Raw genomic sequence first — 16,802 nt, forward strand, 5'->3', positions numbered from 1 at the left:
TTACAAATTATTGAAGCGATTTCACAGCTCTACAATAACTTTATTATTTGAGATATTTTCACAATGCTTTGCACACATATACAAAAACTCAAAAAGTTTTTTTAGGCATTCACAAATGTTCGATATATGCCCCTTTAGTGATTCGGCAGACATCAAGCCAATAATCAGGTTCCTCCCACACTCGGCGCAGCATGTCCCCATCAATGAGTTCGAAAGCATCGTTGATGCGAGCTCGCAGTTCTGGCGCATTTCTTGGTAGAGGAGGTTTAAACACTGAATCTTTCACATAACCCCACGGAAAGAAATCGCATGGGGTTAAGTCAGGAGAGCGTGGAGGCCATGACATGAATTGCTGATCATGATCTCCACCACGACCGATCCATCGGTTTTCCAATCTCCTGTTTAAGAAATGCCGAACATCATGATGGAAGTGTGCGGTGGAGCACCATCCTGTTGAAAGATGAAGTCAGCGCTGTCAGTCTCCAGTTGTGGCATGAGCCAATTTTCCAGCATGTCCAGATACACGTGTCCTGTAATGTTTTTTTCGCAGAAGAAAAAGGAGCCGTAAACTTTAAACCGTGAGATTGCACAAAACACGTTAACTTTTGGTGAATTGCGAATTTGCTGCATGAATGCGCGAGGATTCTCTACCGCCCAGATTCGCACATTGTGTCTGTTCACTTCACCATTAAGAAAAAATGTTGCTTCATCACTGAAAACAAGTTTCGCACTGAACGCATCCTCTTCCATGAGCTGTTGCAACCGCGCCGAAAATTCAAAGCTTTTGACTTTGTCATCGGGTGTCAGGGCTTGTGGCAATTGTACATGGTAAGGCTTCAGCTTTAGCCTTTTCCGTAAGATTTTCCAAACCGTCGGCTGTGGTACGTTTAGCTCCCTGCTTGCTTTATTCGTCGACTTCCGCGGGCTACGCATGAAACTTGCCCGCACGCATTCAACCGTTTCTTCGCTCACTGCAGGCCGACCCGTTGATTTCCCCTTACAGAGGCATCCAGAAGCTTTAAACCGCGCATGCCATCGCCGAATGGAGTTAGCAGTTGGTGGATCTTTGTTGAACTTCATCCTGAAGTGTCGTTGCACTGTTATGATTGACTGATGTGAGTGCATTTCAAGCACGACATACGCTTTCTCGGCTGCTGTCGCCATTTTGTCTCACTGCGCTCTCGAGCGCTCTGGCGGCAGAAACCGGAAGTGCGGCTTCAACCGAACAAAACTTTATGAGTTTTTCTACATATCTGTAGTGTGTCGTGACCATATGTCAATGAATGGAGCTACAGTGAATTTATGAAATCGCTTCAATCATTTGTAATAGCCCTGTATATATATAGGACAGTCAAAAGAACTGTGTCTGTGACACAGTATACATAGTTTGAAACTTCCAGGCTGAGAGGCCGTGGTCAATGTATAAAGTTTCCACCTGACGTTTTGTCTCCATCTGCGGGAGACCTCTTCTGAGGTCGTCCGGCTACTGCCCCTGAGGCTCCAGGTATTCTCACATTTATAGCGCGTATAGAGGCCACGACCATTCGTCACATGATGCCGACGATATGCCTATCTTTGGAAGGTGTCATCATTCTTGATTAAGAGTAATTGATTGTCATACTGCTGACGCAACGTCGACATCCATAATTTGTCCAACTTCAAAACTTTCTCTTTTCTATTAAAATTGTTATGGTGTTTGTGAATTTCTATTGCTTCTCTATACATGCGTGCATGATAATGGGAATTTCGTGCTAGAGCACTTGTCTCATTAAATTTAATTTCGTGATTCCTGTGGTGTCACAGCCAGACACCACACTTGCTAGGTGGTAGCTTAAATCGGCCGCGGTCCATTAGTACATGTCGGACCCGCGTGTCGCCACTGTGTGATCGTAGTCCGAGTGCCACCACACGGCAGGTCTCGAGAGACGGACTAGCACTCGCCCCAGTTGTACGACGACTTTGCTAGCGACTACACTGACGAAGCCTTTCGCTCATTTGCCGAGCAGATAGAATAGCCTTCAGCTAAGTTAATGGCTACGACCTAGCAAGGCGCCATTAGTAACTTCATGTATCTTACGAGTCTCATTTGTATAGTCAAGAGAGATGTATCACAAGGAGTGATTAAAAGTTAAGTATATTCCCAAAGCTACGTATTTTCTTTATAGCAGTCATAGCGTATCCTGTTCCAGACTTGACGCCAGTCGGCGTATGTGTACGCGTGCCTTTCGGCTCCCTTCTCAGTGTGGCGTAGCTAGCTTGGTACGCCACAACAGATTGGCGACGAGGATTAAAGGATCATGTTCTTTCTACTTGCTTTGCTCTGATTTATTTGTGTCATGGCTTCGCCACAATCTCCAGATGTACTGTCCGAATTTTATCGCTTGCAGAATCAGTAGACGCAGGCCTTATTGGATGCCCTTGGACAGCTCGTCCAGGGTCAACGTGTGCTGCAAAACGATGCGGCCGCCGCCGCTTCATCGCTACCGCAGCCACAACACGCAGTTGCACCACCGTTCCGTGCTTTTCGTCCAGACGACGAAAGCTGGACGGAATGGTCCCGCCAATTTGGATTTCATCTCGCCGCCTACAGAATTCAAGGTAATGAGCGGCAGCCGTTTTTGCTTTCATGTGTAGGTGTGTCCACCTACCGTGTGATTGTGAAATTGTTTCCCCGACGCGACGTAGCAACTCTGTCCTACGAAGAAATTTTGTCTGCTTTAGATGCCTATTTCAAGGAAACAGTTAATGTCGTTGCAAAACGGTATACGTTCTTTCGTACAAAACGTACGGCCGGTCAGACTAATAGGGAGTGGGTTGCAACATTGCAAGGCCTTACTAGGGATTGTGCATTTGAATGTGGATGTGGACTCCCTTATTCAGATACAATGGTACGTGATGCAATTGCACAGAACGTTTCTGCTGTTCGTATCAGGGAACAGATTTTGAAACTAGTCAATCCCTCCCTTCAACAAGTGATAGACATATTAGATAGACAAGACACACTAGACTTTGCTCAGGAATCATTTGAAACTTCGCCAGCCGTGTGTCACATTAACCGGCCCGCCGGTCGCGCTGCACGGACCGTTAAACAGCCCTCGCGCACGTCCGCGCAGCTGCGGCCTAGCTCTCAAACACGTGTGCCGCGTAAGCATGCCAATGCAGTTCTGAAATCATGCCCGCGGTGTGCAACTAGACATTTGCGTGAAAATTGCCCGTCACGCCAAGCTATTTGCTTTTACTGTCATAATAAGGGACATGTTCAAAGTGTTTGCCAGAAAAAGCTCAGATCAGACATTCACAACTATTCCAGGCCCTTTGCTTCGCGCCGGAATCGAACCAAGGACACTCAGGCTCGTGGACCTTCGCCCATGGAAATTCATGCAGTTAATTCCACCCTGTCCAGTGCTACTCTCTCTAACAGTGACTGTGTCCATCCCACAAAAAGTGTGCATCGACGTCGCCGGAAATCCCGTAAAGTCGCAAGTGCTTCTGTACCTGTATCGGTTCAAATTGCACGTGAAAGTCGCTCTTGTCGTCAGCAGGACAATAAACTTTTTGTGGACTTAGACTTTGAAGGCAAAGCGATACCATTCCAGCTCGATACCGGAGCTGCAGTTTCCTTAATCAATCACGACACGTACACACAGCTGGGCAAACCTCCGTTGCGTGCCGCAAATGTACAGCTCACTAGTTATTCAGGACAGCAGATCCCTGTGTTAGGACAGTGCACTCTTCTTGCAACATACAAGGGACAAACAAAACTAGTGTCATTTTACGTTCTTCGTTCTTCTACTGCAGTGAACTTGTTTGGTTTAGATTTATTTCAGTTGTTTAACTTGTCTATAGTCAATTAGGTCCTATCAGTGAACCAGACTGTGCCTTCCGCCAGTGTTTCTAGTCTATGTGAAGAATTTGCAGACATTTTTGCACCGGGCCTAGGTTGCGCTAAGAACTATGAAGCACATTTGGAACTGAAAGTAAACGCGCAACCGAAATTTTTCAGAGCGCGCATTGTTCCCCACGCATTGCGTGATGAGGTCGCAAGAACATTAAACGAAATAGAATCGCAAGGTGTAATTGAACGTGTGCAAGCTTCTCTCTGGGCCTCACCCTCAGTAATTTTGCCGAAACCTTTCGGAAAACTGAGACTTTGTGTGGACTTAAGGCAACTGTGAATCCACAACTAGTGACTGCAACTTTTCCTTTGCCCCGCCCGGAAGATCTTTTTGACAAACTGTGCCCGGGTAAATACTTTTCAGAGTTGGACCTAGCAGATGCGTACTTGCAAATACCTGTGGACGAAGAATCCCAGCGCGTCTTGGTGGTTAACACGCATCTTGGGTTGTACCGATTCAAAAGAATGCCATTCGGGTGCGCTTCCGCCCCTGCATTGTTTCAGCAATATTTACAAACTATTTGTGCGTCGGTCCCTACTGCAGCAAACTATCTGGACGATATAGTGATATCCGGCAAGACAGAACCCAAACATTTTGCAAATCAGTGATCATAAGGCCGTTGTAACATCCCTGAATATGGAAGTTAATAGGAATATAAAAAAAGGGAGGAAGGTTTATCTGTTTAGCAAGAGTAATAGAAGGCAGATTTCAGACTACCTAACAGATCAAAACGAAACTTTCTGTTCCGACACTGACAATGTTGAGTGTTTATGGAAAAAGTTCAAGGCAATCGTAAAATGCGTTTTAGACAGGTACGTGCCGAGTAAAACTGTGAGGGACGGGAAAAACCCACCGTGGTACAACAACAAAGTTAGGAAACTACTGCGAAAGCAAAGAGAGCTTCACTCCAAGTTTAAACGCAGCCAAAACCTCTCAGACAAACAGAAGCTAAGCGATGTCAAAGTTAGCGTAAGGACGGCTATGCGAGAAGCGTTTAGTGAATTCGAAAGTAAAATTCTATGTACAGACTTGACAGAAAATCCTAGGAAGTTCTGGTCTTACGTTAAATCAGTAAGTGGCTCGAAACAGCATATCCAGACACTCCGGGATGATGATGGCATTGAAACAGAGGATGACACGCGTAAAGCTGAAATACTAAACACCTTTTTCCAAAGCTGTTTCACAGAGGAAGACCACACTGCAGTTCCTTCTCTAAATCCTCGCACAAACGAAAAAATTGCTGACATCGAAATAAGTGTCCAAGGAATAGAAAAGCAACTGGAATCACTCAACAGGGGAAAGTCCACTGGACCTGACGGGATACCAGTTCGATTCTACACAGAGTACGCGAATGAACTTGCCCCCCTTCTAACAGCCGTGTACCGCAAGTCTCTAGAGGAACGGAGGGTTCCAAATGATTGGAAAAGAGCACAGGTAGTCCCAGTCTTCAAGAAGGGTCGTCGAGCAGATGCGCAAAACTATAGACCTATATCTCTGACGTCGATCTGTTGTAGGATTTTAGAACATGTTTTTTGCTCGAGTATCATGTCGTTTTTGGAAACCCAGAATCTACTATGTAGGAATCAACATGGATTCCGGAAACAGCGATCGTGTGAGACCCAACTCGCTTTATTTGTTCATGAGACCCAGAAAATATTAGATACAGGCTCCCAGGTAGATGCTATTTTTCTTGACTTCCGGAAGGCGTTCGATACAGTTCCGCACTGTCGCCTGATAAACAAAGTAAGAGCCTACGGAATATCAGACCAGCTGTGTGGCTGGATTGAAGAGTTTTTAGCAAACAGAACACAGCATGTTGTTATCAATGGAGAGACGTCTACAGACGTTAAGGTAACCTCTGGCGTGCCACAGGGGAGTGTTATGGGACCATTGCTTTTCGCAATATATATAAATGACCTAGTAGATAGTGTCGGAAGTTCCATGCGGCTTTTCGCGGATGATGCTGTAGTATACAGAGAAGTTGCAGCATTAGAAAATTGTAGCGAAATGCAGGAAGATCTGCAGCGGATAGGCACTTGGTGCAGGGAGTGGCAACTGTCCCTTAACATTGAGAAATGTAATGTATTGCGAATACATAGAAAGAAGGATCCTTTATTGTATGATTATATGATAGCGGAACAAACACTGGTAGCAGTTACTTCTGTAAAATATCTGGGAGTATGCGTGCGGAACGATTTGAAATGGAATGATCATATAAAATTAATTGTTGGTAAGGCGGGTACCAGGTTGAGATTCATTGGGAGAGTGCTTAGAAAATGTAGTCCAGCAACAAAGGAGGTGGCTTACAAAACACTCGTTCGACCTATACTTGAGTATTGCTCATCAGTGTGGGATCCGTACCAGATCGGGTTGACGGAGGAGATAGAGAAGATCCAAAGAAGAGCGGCGCGTTTCGTCACAGGGTTATTTGGTAACCGTGATAGCGTTACGGAGATGTTTAACAAACTCAAGTGGCAGAGTCTGCAAGAGAGGCGCTCTGCATCGCGGTGTAGCTTGCTCGCCAGGTTTCGAGAGGGTGCGTTTCTGGATGAGGTGTCGAGTATATTGCTTCCCCCTACTTATACCTCCCTAGGAGATCACGAATGTAAAATTAGAGAGATTAGAGCGCGTACGGAGGCTTTCAGACAGTCGTTCTTCCCGCGAACCATACGCGACTGGAACAGGAAAGGGAGGTAATGACAGTGGCACGTAAAGTGCCCTCCGCCACACACCGTTGGGTGGCTTGCGGAGTATGAATGTAGATGAATGTAGATGTAGATGAACCTACGAACATTATTTCAGGTCTTGCGCCAAAATGGTCTTCGCTTGGGGAAGGACAAATGTGTGTTTTTTGCTCGTGACTTACCATATCTGGGACATGTAATCAATGCCCAAGGCATACATCCGAGTCCAGAGCACCTTCGTGCCATCCAAGACTTGCCTTCGCCGCAGACATTGAAGCAGCTACAGAGTGTGTTGGGAAAAATTAACTATTATCATCGCTTTCTGCGCAATGCCTCTTCCATTTCAGCTCCGCTTCATCGATTACGCCGTAAAGGTGTTCCGTTCGTCTGGACGACGGAATGCGAACGCGCCTTTCGCCAGTTGCAATCGGCGTTGCTTTCAAATACTTGCCTTACGCCATTCAATCCCCAGAAACCCCTTTTGTTGATGGTAGATGCATCGGATTTCGGGATCGGTACTGTGCTTGCGCACAAAGATGGATCGCATGATCGTCCTATTACCTTTGCGTCCAAATTGCTCTCGTCTGCTCAAAGAAATTATTCCCAAATAGAGAAAGAAGCTTTGGCTCTCGTATTTGGTGTTACTAAGTTCCATGATTTCTTGTATGGTCGTCACTTTACCATCATCACCGACCACAAACCTTTGACATCGCTTTTTCATCCGAACAAGCCTGTACCTCCACGTACAGCGCAGAAATTCATTCGCTGGTCTATTTTCCTCTCGCAGTACCGCTACGATATCTTGTATCGGTCCACTGCTAAGCACGGAAACGCTGATGCGTTGTCCCGTTTGCCTATTGCTGAGGATAAAGCATTCGATTCTTCTGAACTTGCTTGCATGTTTATTGATGCGGAAACCGATGATGTGGTCGACTCGTTTCCGATTGATTTTCGTCGTGTAGCTACAGCCACAGCTGCTGACCCTGTCCTTGCTACTGTTTTGCGTTTTGTTGCTACACAATGGCCCTTGTCAAAGTCATGGATCGAGGATCCGTTGGTTCGCAAATTTTTTGCTCACAAGGAGAGACTTTTTGTCCGACGTGGTGTTTTGTTGTTGCGTTCTGATAATGATCAATCCAGAGTCGTGGTCCCACGTTCGTTACAGTCCTCTGTCTTACGGCTTCTTCACCAAGGACATTGGGATATAGTGCGAACGAAACAACTTGCTCGTCAGCACTGTACTTGGTTCGGAATCGATGCTGCGATTACGAATATGTGCTCTTCTTGCATGGAGTGTGCCGAACAACAATCCGCACCGCCGCGGAAATTCTTTGCATGGCCGAACGCCACTTCCCCTTGGCAACGCTTGCACATCGATTTTGCTGGTCCATTCTGGAATGCTCGATGGTTGGTTGTGGTCGATTCTTTCAGTAACTTTCCTTTTGTTGTCTGGATGTCTTCCACGACGTCTTCTGCCACAATCCAAGCGTTGTCTGCTATTTTTTGCATTGAAGGTCTTCCACAGACTATTGTTTCCGATAATGGCCCACAATTCATGTCTGCCGAATTTCAGTCCTTCTGCAAAGCCAATGGTATTCAACATCTGACATCCGCGCCGTTTTCGCATCAGTCAAACGGTGCCGCTGAACGTTTGGTCCGGACTTTCAAGTCACAGATGTTGAAGTTGAAAGAGTCGCATTCTCGGGAGGACGTGTTGTTGCTCTTTTTGTCTTCGTATCGCTCTCAGCCCCGCGATGGTCGCTCGCCGGCTGAGTTGCTCCACGGTCGTCCTCATCGAACCTTGCTGTCTTTGCTGCATCCGCCGCATCAGGTTCCTGTGCAGCGGCAGACTCCTGCTTTTGCTCCTGGCGACGTTGTATTCTATCGCAACTATCGCGGTTCACGGCGTTGGCTCGCAGGGCGCATTCTTCGCTGCCTCGGCCGCGCGATGTATTTGGTTTTGGGGGCCTCTGGTGAGGTGCGTCGGCATCTCAATCAGCTGCGCCTCTGTCGTCGTCTGGGTTCTGCCGCTCCCCGTCTGCTTTCAGCGACGGTGCCGTCCGGTCAGCGCCCTGGGGACCCATCTACTGGCTCGCCTCATCCCCAGGTGTTACCGACGCTGCCTTCCATTTTGCCTCATGGCGACGCGCCGGCGCCGCCCGCAGTGGACGCGTCGCTGCAACCGCATGGCGCCTCCCTGGGTCACGCGCCGCCGATCGCTTCCCGTGACCAGCCGTCCTCCGCCATGGAACTCTTGCCCGCTCCGGACCAGATGTCGTCTTCGCCTGTCGGGTGCCCCGACCACATGGAGGTCGACACTTCGGCCCCTCCTGTCTCATTACGGGCGCATACACCGCATGTTGACGTGCACCCTGGACTAGGTTTCCAGGCGTTTCCTAGCTCCCCTCGGACCGAATGGCCGGGTGCGGGTGGCACAGCCTCGCCTGTTGTTAGGCTCCCCACCTCTTCGCATACGTCAACATGGGGTCCTCCCCACGGCGGGCGGAAGCCTTATAACACGACCGTTCGCCGATTTGCGGGGGAGGAATGTGGTGTCACAGCCAGACACCACACTTGCTAGGTGGTAGCTTAAATCGGCCGCGGTCCATTAGTACATGTCGGACCCGCGTGTCGCCACTGTGTGATCGTAGACCGAGCGCCACCACACGGCAGGTCTCGAGAGACGGACTAGCACTCACCCCAGTTGTACGACGACTTTGCTAGCGACTACACTGACGAAGCCTTTCGCTCATTTGCCAAGCAGATAGAATAGCCTTCAGCTAAGTTAATGGCTACGACCTAGCAAGGCGCCATTAGTAACTTCATGTATCTTACGAGTCTCATTTGTATAGTCAAGAGAGATGTATCACAAGGAGTGATTAAAAGTTAAGTATATTCCCAAAGCTACGTATTTTCTTTATAGCAGTCATAATGTATCCTGTTCCAGACTTGACGCCAGTCGGCGTGTGTGTACGCGTGCCTTTCGGCTCCCATCTCAGTGTGGCGTAGCTAGCTTGTTACGCCACAACAATTCCCATCTTGGAAAAACGTGCTCAGCTACGGCTGATTTTTCGATGTGTCCTAAGCGACAGTTTCTTTTATGTTCGGCTAATGGGGGAAATTTACACTTCTTTTCGTTGTTCCAATATATACTTATCCACAACTGCATGGAATTTTGTATACCCCAGGTGTTGTTAGGGGATGTTGGGCGTCTTTTGCAGTTCTTAAATATTCCTTAATCTTCCTGGTGGGTCTGAAGATTGTTTCGATCCCGTACGTGGCCAGCACTTTCCCGATATGGTCCGTGACCTTATTAATGAACGGTACGAAAACTTTTCCAGTAGGTGACCGTTGTTGTTCTGGTCTTCTGGCGTCTTTTCTTCTTTGATGGAGGGCCCGATCAATTTCCTTGCTGGTATATCCATTTTTCATGAAGGATGACCGTAGGTGATTCAGTTCATGTTGTAAGTAAGCCGGCTTGCAAATTTTATTGGCCCTGTCCACCAAGGTTTTCATGACACCTCTTTTTTTGCCTAGGATGATGGTTAGATTCCTTGTGAGTGTTCTTCCTATATACCTTGTGGCCCAGCGTCCCATCCTCCCGTTTAATTACCGACATATCCAGTAAATTGAGTCGACCGTTGCTCTCTTTCTCCATCGTAAACAGTATCTTCGGGTTAATGCCGTTCAGGTGCACCAAGAAGACATCCAACTCTTCTTCACCATGAGTCCACACTACAAATGTGTCATCAACATAGCAGTACCATTTAGCAGGCTTTTTACTGGCAGTCTGCAGCGCTCGCTGTTCGAAGATCTCCATAAAGAAATTGGCAACAGCTGGGCTGAGAGGGCTTCCCATCGCCACCCCATCGATCTGTTCATAAAACTCGTTGTTATACTGGAAATAAGTTGTCGTCAGGCAGTGTTTAAATAAAGCCACTATGTCAGTCTTCAAAATATCTGCTATATATGAAATAGCTTCGTTTACAGGCACCATGGTAAACAATGATACCACATCAAAGCTCACAAGAATATCACATGGGCTGACGTTAATCTCCCTCAGTTTTTCAATATAATGCACCTACAGAATGTGTAACAATACTGTAATTTATTATATTATGTGTAATATCACTTATATGGAATTTTATTAGAAATACACTACTATTCACTTTCCGAGTCATATGACAAACAATCATTACATAACACACTTACCCTAGCATGTTTTTTACAGACAAACTTGTGACATCCATCACATTGTTGATTCACTTTCTTGTCCTTTGACCTTTTCAGATCTGGAACATCATCCATGAAGCCTGAAGATATTACTGCTGAACGAATGTGTTGGTTTCTGCACAGGAGCGACAGGATTTGTCGTTCAATGTGAGGTATGACTACTTCATTTCCTAATTCTGAGAGGAATTCTGTCCTCGCATTTTTACTTCTCATATCATGTAATAATTTGGAATACAGAACGTAAGCATTGAGACAAGCTAAGTCTAATATATAAAAAAAATACAGTTAGTGGTTACCTTCCTGTTCCACGTTTCACTGAATAATGTCAAGTTATCTTATCAATTGTATGAACCCCTGACTTTCTTGAGTTGTAGAGCATTATTATTTCAGGTTTTTTGTACCCATGCTCACTTACATGAAATGTATGGTGCATAGTAGACAACAAAATGAGCAATTTATTTTGTGTTGGAACATATGAAGCTACAACAGTATTTTGTTGTGGTCGATAATGGATGCCTCTGTTTTGATGGCAACATTTCTTTTGGCATCTTTTTTTGGTTGACCTAAAGAGTTCCCACAAGCGTCAATTTTTTAGAAAGAAGTTATTGTCCCAAATCAAAAATTGTGAATAAGTTATCAGTGGTAATGTTCCTACCAGATCACTTCAGGTCATCAACTAAATCATGTACCACTCATTTCCCTTGATTTATTTCCCTTCCTTCAGCAGATTTCTCCATATACACTTGTGCATTTATGACATAACTGGTCTCACAATCTACAGCAGCCCACAGTTTTATCCCATACTTTCCATGTTTCGAAGGAATGTGCACCAAAATTCACCCAAAGGCTTCTCACGTGCCTTATGCAAGCCAGCTGTTATAAGCAGACCAAAGAATGCATGCAGCTCTGTAGAATCAAGTTCAATGCAGTGTTCAAGAGTTGGGCACAGAATTTTACTATCTTTTGCATGATTATTGGTACACATTACTATTGCACTCTACATGTGATTGGTGATAAAAAGTTTGAAACTCTCTGTCCTTATCTGTAACTGTGGTCTAAGGTGAAGTGGAATATGCACAGTTTCGCATATCACATTCCTTGAAACCTAGCATGCGTGCATCAAGTTATCTGTCCACTTCTAGACACAAACGTTACCAGAATACCATCATCATCTTCTTCACAGTCACTCATATCCACTTCATCTCTGACTTGTATATCTGTCTCTATCATAACTCCATCAACATCACTGTCAGCCTTGTTTCCAAAAATTGATTCATTGTCTCTATCACTCTTCTGCTATGTCTGCCAAATGCTGCTTGAGACTGCAGCCCCTTGCAAAAAGTATATCACCATGATGAATAAACTATATCACCACTTCTTCCTTCCACCAAATTCAATTATAAACTGTGAATTTGTTGTAACAATGCACGTGAATGGGTGTTCTATTCATTGTTTAGAACAATGTACAAATGAATGTTGGTTGATGAGGTCCACTGTTGCTAAGATTTATTTTCGTAACAAAACTAACATATAATGCTGAAAATCACATATTGCATACCTGGGGTATTTTCTGGCCCCACTGCAAAAATTTGAAATTGTTGTACTACAAAATGTGATATAATCATAAATATTTTACCCAGTTATAATAAAAAGTCTGTGAACAGCATATCTGGAGGATGAGTAGTCTACACCCACATTGAAACTGTTTATTTGTGGTTAAAAGAGCCTCGGGGTCTGAAAAGACTCCAGACATCATGCAAGGGTTAAGTGAGTGTTCATTGTTGTGCGTCTTTTCCAAAGTGTAGCAAACAGAAACCACACTGTTACTAGGTGTGACTTTTTTATCTCTTGCTAACATGAGCGAGACTGTTGCCGTGTTTTTTGTGTCTGTCTACTACTGTACCTGTCTGCTTACTGTGTTTTTCAACTATCATCACCAACTCTTGTATTATATTTTAACTCCTACAAATTTCCACCATTTTTAAAATTTAAAACTCACCGCTTTCTCACCTGCTTTTATCATTATATTCTTCTTACTTTGTTTTTAAAATTCTGTAGACTGAAGAGTGGCATACTAAGCTTCTGCCAGCCCACTCCCTTGGGGGGGGGATAGAAAACGAATAAAAACAAACCACAAACAGTTATTAAACATCATTAAGTAACTACATTGCAAAGCGTGCGATTGGTGTATGATTCTTGAGTGTTCTGTACAATGAAGTAATGTTGCATATAAAGGAATGTTGAAATTTTGAAGGATTTGTCCTAGAGAAATTAAAGAAAACTTTGGAGAAATCAGAAGCAGCTGATGTTTGTCAAGAGCTCAGACAATAAACTAGTCCTAAGCAACGCAGGTCAAGGTTAAAGAAGAATATAGAGAGTCTATACAATGGAGATGAAGGTGTCAAGGTAATGTTATCGAAAGTGAAGATGTTGTAGATGAAGATGAGATGGGAGATATGCTATTGGGAGAGGAATTTGACAGAGGACTGAAAGACAGAAGAAACAAGGCCCCGGAGCTAGACTATATTCTGTCAGACTGAAAGCCTTGGGAGAGCCAGCCATGATGAAACTGTTCCATCTGGTATGCAAGCATTATGAGAGTGGCGAAATATCCTCTGACTTCAAGCAGAATGTAATAATTTCAGTTTGAAAAAAGGCAGATGCAGATAGGTCTGAATATCACTCAACTATCAGTAATTAATAAGTCAGGGTTCTAAAAATACAAATTATTTTAGTGCAATACCTGCTCTTACTAAAATTGCTACATATGTAATGGAACTGATACAGATCTTATCTTCCCTCTGTCCATCTCCTCTGCCTACTTCCCTGTCTCAATGTCCATTTCTTTCCTTCCTCCCTGAACAAACTTTCATTCACTTCCGCCACCCGCACCCCCGTCACCCCAACCCCTTCTGTGTAATCTTGAGCCTTGTTTATTGCTGTTTCAAATGACCTCATCTCCTACCTTCAAAACTTCGCAGAAGCTCACCAGCAACCTCGCAGTACTAGTACACCAGGAAGAAAGGATTTTGCAGACACATGGCTTAGCCACAGTCTGGAGGATGTTTCCAGAATGAAATTTTCACCCTGCAGCGGAGTGTGCACTGATATGAAACTTCCTGGAAGATTAAAATTGTGTGTCAGACTGAGATACACTATGTGATCAAAAATATGTGGACACCTGGCAGAAAATGACTTACAAGTTCATGGCGCCCTCCATCGGTAATGTTGGAATTCATTTCGGTGTTGGCCCACCCTTGGCCTCGATGACAGTTTCCTCTCGCTGGCATAGGTTCAATCAGGTGCTGGAAAGTTTCTTGGGGAATGGCAGCCCATTCTTCATGGAGTGCTGCACTGAGGAGGTGTATCGATGTTGGTCAGTGAGGCCTGGCACGAAGTCGGCATTTCAAAACATCCCAGAGGTTCTCAGGAGAGCTTCTGTATCTGTAAAGTCTGGAAGGTAGGAAATGAAGTACTGGCAGAAGTGAATCTGTGAGGATGGGGCATGAGTCGTGATTTGGTAGCTCAGTTGGTAGAGCACTTGCCCACGAAAGGCAAAGGTCCCGAGTTAGAGACTCGGTTCAGCACACAGTTTTAATCTGCCAGGAAGTTTCATCCCAGAGGTGTCCTATAGGATTCACGTCAGGGCTCTGTGCAGGACAGTCAATGACAGGGATGTTATTGTCGTGTTATGACTCTGCCACAGGCCGTGAATTATGATGAGGTGCTCGATAGTTTTGAAAGATGCAATCACCATCCCCGAATTTTTCTATAACAGTGGGAAGCAACAAGGTGCATAAAACATCAATGTAGGCCTGTGCTGTGATAGTACCACCCAAAACAACAAGGGGTGCAAGCCCCCTCCATGAAAAACATGAGCACACCACCACCTACAAGTTTTACTGTTGGCGCTACACACGCTGGCAGATGATTGTTCACTGTGCCATCGGATTACCACATTGTGTACTTTGATTCGTCACTCCACACAACGTTTTTCCACTGTTCAATCGTCCAATGTTTATGCTCCTTAGACCAAGTGAGGCATCGTTCGGCATTTACCAGTTTGATGTGTGGCTTATGAGCAGCCGCTCGACAATGAAATACAAGGGTTCTCACTTCCCACCTAACTGTCATAGTGCTTGCAGTGGATCCTGATGCAGTTTGGAATTCCTGTGTGATGGTCTGGATAGATGTCCGCCTATAACACACTGCGACCCTCTTCAACTGTTGGTGGTCTCTGCCAGTCAACAGACAAAGTCAGCCGGTACGGTTTTATGCTGTATGTGTCCCTTCACCTTCCCACTTCACTATCACATCAGAAACAGTGGACCTAGGGATGTTTAGGGTGGTCCTACTCATCCCACATCCCGAGAAGAAATGTTCAGTGATCGCTCGTTCAAAACGCCGACACACGACCAGTTTGTCGGACGGTGCGTATGAAGCAAGTGTCGAGTTGGCTGATTTCTAGGAATAATGCTGCACAAAGCAAAAGGCCACTACACGTGTACCAATTCATAGGCCAATCAACATACCGACTGACTAATTTTGTGGCAGCATGCACATGCCCTGACCGACTCCACTCAGTGATTACAGTGCTGCCCTGTTGTCGTGATTTGTTTATCTTAAGTTCACTGTGTTTATGTTCTATGAGATGCCACTACGTTTTACTCAGGGACAAAAACGATATTTTAGAGCTAACAAGGCCAAAAGAACTGAGGGAAAGAAGCGCCTAATGCAAGAACAAAAGGAATTCACCCCCGTTCTGCTACTTAAGAAACTGGGCTGCAATGATTTTCGTAATAATCTAAGAATTTGGAGCTGATGAACATCTTCAAAACATTGCATTTAATGATGGTAGAATTAAGGAAAGGAGGATGTATAATGAAGGAAAGCTACATATAAGAGGTGAGACTGTCATTTACTGACATTGTGTTTTCCCCAAGTTGGATAGTTGGCGTACTACTGAATCATCATACAAAGTGCAGAGAGATATTAAAGCACAGGAAAGTACATATTAAACTTTTTTGGGTGGGGAGGGGGGTGTAAAGCATACCTAGCAGAAGTTGGTCTTGCCATCAAATTACCACAAATTATATTGTGGAAGCTATTTTCTTGGTAATTTTGAAATATATATTTTTAGATGAAACCCATCTCTTCATTAATTTGAATTTTATATTATGGCAGGTTAGAAAATCCACCTGCTTAAGGCATAGTTATCAATTATGTTATTTGTTAGACACAGAAAATAATTAAAACATTCATTCCTTCCTGGAGTAGAGGCTAGTTGGCAAAAGAAAATTTACAGTTAAACAAAAAAGTTGTAACTCTCATTATAAGCGTACAATAAACTAACCTTGTCCTGCTTATATTGCTTGAGATGAACAAAATTGCAGTGGCTGTAGGTTTGTCTTTCATGGGAAATTACTCCAGCAAAGCATATCTTAAGGTGTGTGTCCACTAGCATGTTACTGAGATGTTTACACTAGAAGAGAAATTTATGCAAGTTTACTAGTACTTCTGCAAGCTAATTTCAAGCACTTGCAGAAATGCATCCATGAGAATATCCTCTTGTGACTTCTAAACAAGAACAAGAAAACAAATTTTGAGGGCACCATTGCCTGACAGAAGGAATTTACTCCCAATACAAAAAATAAAAATAAAAATAAGAAACATACAAGCAGACACTTTCAGTGGAAAGGGCCAGTCTCCCCCCCCCCCCCCCCCCTTTCCCGCTATATTTGTTTCCAGTTAGCATGTACCAGCAGCCTGCATATGCTGAAACACCTCTTGTACATCAGGCAGAAAAATCAGGTTTTCTTCATACATTTGCAGATCTGTGTTACTAATATGGTAGCAGTAACAGCATTCCTTGATATCACTAATGAGAGCCAGTTGCTCAACATTTCAAGAAACCAGGGTGTTATTCGCAGCTTTCGTTGTCAGTAGCTGTAAACTTCAGTCCACAAGTAGTGTTACGGCTCAGAAATGT

The 16,802-nt window shown here is 44.6% G+C and overlaps 1 protein-coding gene and 1 long non-coding RNA gene across 13 annotated transcripts in view; one reads left to right on the forward strand and one right to left on the reverse strand.

Moving 5' to 3' along the window:
- Nucleotides 1-16,802, reverse strand: part of LOC126213454 (uncharacterized) — a 449,182-nt gene that overhangs the window by 296,089 nt on the left and 136,291 nt on the right. The gene's annotated exons all lie outside the window — the stretch shown is intronic.
- LOC126213460 (uncharacterized) overlaps nucleotides 1-16,802 on the forward strand; it is a 75,554-nt gene that overhangs the window by 37,465 nt on the left and 21,287 nt on the right. Inside the window, exon 2 of the long non-coding RNA XR_007541186.1 lies at nucleotides 10,871-10,965. This is a non-coding gene — a long non-coding RNA (uncharacterized LOC126213460). The remainder of the gene's footprint in view (nucleotides 1-10,870; nucleotides 10,966-16,802) is intronic.

This window comes from Schistocerca nitens, chromosome 11, assembly GCF_023898315.1.
Source record: "Schistocerca nitens isolate TAMUIC-IGC-003100 chromosome 11, iqSchNite1.1, whole genome shotgun sequence".
NCBI lineage: Eukaryota > Metazoa > Arthropoda > Insecta > Orthoptera > Acrididae > Schistocerca > Schistocerca nitens.